A 6855-nucleotide genomic window follows, 5' to 3' on the forward strand; every position below is an offset into this window, starting at 1 on the left:
GGAGGCGGAAATCCTCAATAAATAAATAAATTAAAAAAAAAGAAAACAAAAAGGAATAAATATTTGGCATATGCAAAAAAAAAATATACACGCTGAGTTAGCTTAGCAGCACATACAATGAAATGTGTCTCTGTACTTAGCTCATTCACAGTCAAAAAATTTAAAGAAAGCACAGTGATATTCATAATCCAACTCTGTGAATTTTTCATCTTTATGTGGCTTATTTTTTTCTTTATTCTTTTTAATCTATGACTGTTTATACTCTGTCTCTTTAAAGAGTTTACCTTTTTTTAAAAAAAACATTTATTTCTTTTTCATGACACTCTATATGCTTTTTCTTTTCTGCCCCACGCCTATGTACAATTTTTAAACACTGTAACTCATTTAGAGGTAGTTAATGTTTGATTCTGTCCTGTTGTATATCTTTAATTCTTTATTGTCCATGAGTGCTTCTTAAAATGTTAAGCCCTTTGTATGAACTTAAGCAGCCACTTTATTAGGGGAAATATGGTCCTGCCTGCTTGCTCTATCCAGTGCAGCATGGCCGAGCTGTTTACTGTCTCGGAGAGCCATGCACAGTGCCCCATTATTAGGCACACAGCCAGTCTATGTTGCCATTGAGCAAGTTGTAGCAGTTTGCTCACAAACCCCACTCAAATGCTCTGTAGACTGACCTTATTAGAGTTCTTGCTGGCAGCGTGGCCCTACAGTTTTGTTTTGTTTTGTTTTGTTTTTAAAGAAGCCATGCTGTTTTTTACTATGCCCTTCAGTGCCTTGCTCACTGCAAGCCCACCTGCAAAGTTTCGGCATGTCTGACTCTGGTGGCTCCATGGTGTCTTTCTGATTCTGGCTTTCTTTCTCCCAGAATTCAGCCTAGCTTTCCCTACCTACCTAAGTTATGCCTTGCTATAGGTCGAAAGCAGTTTTTCTATTCATTAGTGGAAATTGCGGCACACAGAGGGTACTCCCACATCAGATATTCATCACTTCAGGATCTTCTTCATTGAACACATATGAAAAGAATAAATACCCTTTTGTTGTTCCCTATTTTAGTGGAAAGGCTTTGAATTTTTCTTCATTAAGTTTGATATGGGCTATACACTTGCTGGAAATTGCATCTTTTATTTGATGGTATGTCCCTTGCATCCCCAATCTCTCCATGATTTTTAACACGAAGAGGTATGTTTTTTGTCAAAGACATTTCTGCATCTAATGAGATGAACAGCTGGAATTTTGACTTTTCGTTTGTATTAGTGGTAAATTATATTCATTGATTTTCATTTGCTGATCCGTCCCTACATGTCATGAGATGAAGCCGATGGTAGATTATCTTTTTGACACGTTCTTGGATTCAGGTTACAAGTATTTTACTGATGACTTTTGTATATATGTTAATGATAAAATTGGCACATCTTTCACTTACTTTTTGGGTGTATATGTGGTTTAGGTATCAAAGTAAATTTCCTCATGAAAAGAACTTCACAGTTTTCTGCTGATTTATTTTGTTGAATAATTTGAGGAGTATTCATGTTAATTCAAGAAGAATTGTGAAAACATAGAAAGTACCACCTACTCATATGATTCTGCTGATTGGTTATAGTATTAGAATTATTCCTATGTCTTACTGTTTTACCCATAGACTGTTGCTTTTCTACGCCTTCATTCTCAATGCCTCAGGTAGAATTTGACAACTAAAAGGTGACTCATAGGTGGACATGGTGCAAAGAATAAGAAAACACAGTTTTAAACAGTGCGCTTCTATCAAACCCATTTCATGGAATGTTCAGACCTCATCCCACACAGAGTGGTAAAACATGGTAAGGGTAAGAAGTCATGAATGACCAAAACAAAATAGTACTTTTTGTATACAACATGACAATTGCTCATATAATCTTAAATGATTAGGATGGCTTGCATCAGACCTGAGCAAGCTAAAGTCAGATTAAAATTCTAGGAAGAAAGTGTGAAGGAACATGGAGGCCTACATCTTGCTGAGAAGCTTCTATCATATTAAAAGATGCTTGGAAAAAGGGTATAAAGTTTTTAAGAATGTGGAACTCCTGATAGCTCAACCATATTATAGGCCATTAGTAACACCCATGTAGTATCAGAATTACAGACTGAATTCTGTGAGTTTAAAAATGAATAGGAAAAAAAACCAAAGAAGTCCAGAGGAAGTGGAACACAGGAGGAGTGGAGAGTTGAATTTGGTCAAATGACACTGTAAGAAATTCTTAAATAATTAATAAAGTAGTAAACATAAAATTTTATTATATACAAATTTGCTTCTCTAAACTCAAATATAAACAGAAAATGCAAAGGAAAACAAGATAATATACTAACTGTATGTGGAAATTAACATATAAATTTTGATATTCAAAGATTTGCAGATGACCAATAACATGTATGACTCTAAACAATTCTTAGTTTCTTTTTTTTTTTTTTTTTGGTTTTTCGAGACAGGGTTTCTCTGTGGCTTTGGAGCCTGTCCTGGAACTAGCTCTGTAGACCAGGCTGGTTTCTAATAAGTATTTTGCAGAAATAGAGAAAGTTACCTTTTAAATTCTATAGAATCTAATGCAAAGAATTAACTCTACACTCTTCTAAAAGAAGTACAACTATAAAATTTATATTTTCTGATTTTATGTGATACTACACAACAGTGAAAAAAGTAATACTGTCATGAGAGCAGACAAACAGACATGAAAGAGTACAGAGGAATATTCTTTGAAACGCTCTGAAACTTTCTTTAATGCTAATTTTCATTTCAGTGTTCTTCATTTTAGGGCCTGGTGACATTCAAGAATATGGCAACAAATTATCTTACTTCTTTTTTATAAGATAATTTATTCAACATGAAATCACTATTCATGGTGAATTTTTAGGTAATGTCATGTGAAGAAAACCTACAAACTAATTTGGAATAATTATTCAATGTGAATTTTCATATCATTTCATTTAAAGATCTTTGTAAACCCCACTTCAATACAGAATTCCTCCATGCCCTAGGTTTCCCACATGGGCCAACGCTTCATTCTGGCTTACCTTTACCATTACCTTCTGTTTCTCCTATGTTCACATTCCAGGGCTCTTTGTTTTGTTCAAGAGAGCTTATGAGGTCTGGTTTTGACACTGAAAGACCTGCATAATGGAAGTAATATATGCTGTAACTTGGGATTATAATAAAACATATGGATTTCTAATAAAGCACAATAATGTCTATTTAAGATGGTATATAAAATTCCAAATATAATTTCCTAATTGCTATCTCCCAAGATTTTAAAACTTTTAAAAGCAGTTTTGTTAATATTGTATACTTGAATTTACAAAGAAATATTGAGTTTCTTTGTAAATGACTACTGAATGTAAATGCAAATGTGTTATGAATCATTAAGCTGTAAGTCAATATATAATCTATGATGTGTCTAAAAAATAGAAGGTATTATAAAAGTTTGAATGATGAATGTTATCCCCAGGAGTCAGGAACTTATTGATAAAGTTATATAAAACATTGTGTTATACATGATGAACTCCAAGATTTTTGATAAATTGGCCTGTGAATGTGTGGCAGAAAATCAAACATACTTGTAGCAAACATTATTATAAAGAAGGAATCAGGAATAAAAATTGTCTCACCCACAGAGACCATGTTACTGTAGTTCTCCAACATGACTTTCCTGTACAAAGACCTCTGCGCAAAGTCAAGGCAGTCCCACTCATCTGGAGAAAAATCAATTGCCACATCCTGGAAAGTCAAGATTCCCTGTCATGAAAGAAAGAAGATTATCAAGTGCATAGGTACAATTTTTTTACTTAGACCAAAGATTCAAGAGTTCATCAAAAAATTTTATGTATTTTTGATTATCATTATTCTAAAAGTCTTACTCCAAAATACAGACTGTACTAAAAATCTGTGTGCTGAAAATATTAAGCCAAGTAGGACAAACTTAGGTTGTAGATCTACAGACTGAAATGGTGTATGTGAATGGGAGCCAGAATATATTCATGTGAGGTTTTAGACTTTACCTGTCAAGGGCCTCTATCCTCTTGGCAAATTGTTTCTTTAGGAACCACAGGTCTAAGGAACATAAACTGTAAAGTAGCAACCATGCATATATGCAGTGCTGTCAAATGAAAATGTGTGAAATGTAAGATGTGTAGCAAGGGGCAGAATTTTTGTATCCAAGTAAGAAGCAAAAATTCTTACTGCAAATCACTACCATGACATCAGTGGGAAAGATCATGGAAGAGCTGATCTCTGTGTGTGGAAAGCTGGGAAGAAAAATACTGGCCTGGATGAAGAAATAAATGTGGAGAATGGGTCAAAAACTCCAGTAGGACATAGGAAGCGTATATTCTGGCAGACTTCTATAAATGATCAAAGACCAAAGCTGAGTGCCAACAAAAAATGGCATTTTTATTGATGGCTTACTACACATGGGTGCAAATGTAAGTATCATTACTCCAGAATCTTGGTATCTGAGTTGGCCTCTTCAAGAAGTAGATGTTCAGTTCCTGGGAATGGAAACCCTATCTCAGGAAAAACAAAGCACAAGTTGGGCTGAATGCATAGGGCCAGAAGGGCAAACAGGAAGACTGAGGCCATATATAGCCAACATTGCAGTGAATTTGTGGGGTCATGAACTATTGCAGCAATGGAATACCCAGATTAACATTCCTGCAGCCCCCAAAATTTATATTTCTGTGGAAAATATTAGAAGATATTACAGACGATAGACACCAGCCATTCAGGCTATACAAGAACACAAAATAATTGATAAACCTTCAGAGGTACCAACAGCCCTACCTTTAAAATGGTTAACTAAGAAGCCAATATGGGTTAAGCAGTGGCCTCTAGCTGAGAAAAGTTGCAGGCTTTAGAACAGCTGCTACAACAGCTAGAACAGCTGTTCAACATATAGACGAATCTACCAGCCCTTGGAATTCTCCTGTATTTGTTGTTTAAAAGAAATCTGGAAAATGGATAATGGTGACAGATCTTATAGCTATCAACAATGTTATTCAACCCATGTTCCCTCTACAATCTGGAATTCCTCTGCCTTCTCTGTTACCAAAGGAATGGCCTCTCATAGTTATTGATTTAAAGGACTGTTTCTTCACTATACCTTTACAAGAAAAGGATAGAGAAAAGTTTGCCTTCACAGTGCCTACTATTAATAATTTTAACCCTTGTAGGAGATATCAATGGAAAATCCTCCTATAGGGAATACTCAATAGCCCCACTCTGTGCCAATACTTTGTCAGCCACCCATTGGAAATAATACGTAAGCAATTTCCTAAGTCTATAATTACCATTAAATGGATGACATTTTGTTATCTGATTCAAATAAAGATACTTTATAAAGGATGTTTGAAGAAGTAAAGAAAGTCTTGCCTTCATAGAGAATACAAATTGCTCCGAAAAGATGCAAAGAGGAGAGTCTGTTAAATACCTAGGTTACAAAATAGGTTTATAGAAAATTATAACACAAAAGGCGCTAATTAGGAGAGACCAGTTGCAAACTCTTAATGACTTTCTAAGATTATTATGAGACATTTCAAGTCTACAGTTGGCTGTTGGGATAACAGCTGATCTAATAATTCATTTTATTAGATTAATAAATGATGGTAATGAAGACTTGAATAGTCCCAGAGAATTAACAGCTGAAGAAGAAAAGGAACTGACAATGATTGAGGAAAAATTACAGGAGGCACATGTGGAGAGGGTGAATCTAAATCTTAACTGTATTCTAGTCATATTGTCCTCCAGAATTTCTCCTTCACATATTTTAAAGCAGAGGGACGATAAATCTTAGAATGCATCTTTTTAGCATATAAATCAAGTAAAAAATTCTAAACTTATGTGGTTGAGGTCTCTGAATTAATTATAAAAGGTAATTTGAGACATTGTCAATTAGCAGGGATAGACCCAGCAGAGATTATAGTGTCTTTTACTGCTGAAGAATAAAAAAAGTTATGGGAAGAAAATGAACCCTGGCAAAAGGCTTGTGTTAATTTTTTGGATGAAATTAATAGCAACAATCCCAAAAGCAATAGACTTAACCTTATAAAGAAAACTTCTTGGATTCTTCCCCAAATTGTTTATGATGCATCAATAACTGGAGCCTGTACATTTTATCCTGATGCAAATAAATTGGGGAAGGCTGGTTACAAATTGAAAGAATTAAGTAAGGTCAAACAAAGCCCATATAATTTTGTCCAGAAGGCAGAATTAAACACTTTTCTTATGGTACTAAGGGATTTTCAAGAACTTCTCAATATAGTTACTGAATCACAAATATTGCATATTGAAACTGCTGAATTTATACCAGATGATACAGAATTGACTTCATTATTTATCTGGGTGCAAAATATAATCAGGAATAGTATTGGTTCTATATACATAACACACATACAATCCCAAACAGGTCTGCCACATCCCCTAGCACAAGGTAATGCAGAAATTGATTAAGTATTGTTTGGAATTGTGTTGTAGGCCTCTAAATTTCATTTTAAAAAAAAACATCATGTCAATAGCAAAGGTTTAAAGAAAGAGTTTTCTATTACATGGCAACAAGCTAAGGAGTTTATAAAGAGATGTCCTACTTGCTCTTTCTAGAATCAAACAGTGTTTTCTGCAGGTAGTAACCCAAATGGTGTTGTAATTGGAGCAGCGGAGCTGCGTCCCCAGCACCCGGCTGCCTGCACGGCTAGCTTTATACCCGAAATAATTACACGGAAACTGTATTCTTTTAAACACTGCCTGGCCCCATTAGTTCCAGCCTCTTATTGGCTAGCTCTTACATATTAATCTAACCCATTTCTATTAATCTTTGTAGCCCCCGAGCTGGCTTA

This window comes from Microtus ochrogaster, chromosome 7 (assembly GCF_000317375.1).
Source record: "Microtus ochrogaster isolate Prairie Vole_2 chromosome 7, MicOch1.0, whole genome shotgun sequence".
NCBI lineage: Eukaryota > Metazoa > Chordata > Mammalia > Rodentia > Cricetidae > Microtus > Microtus ochrogaster.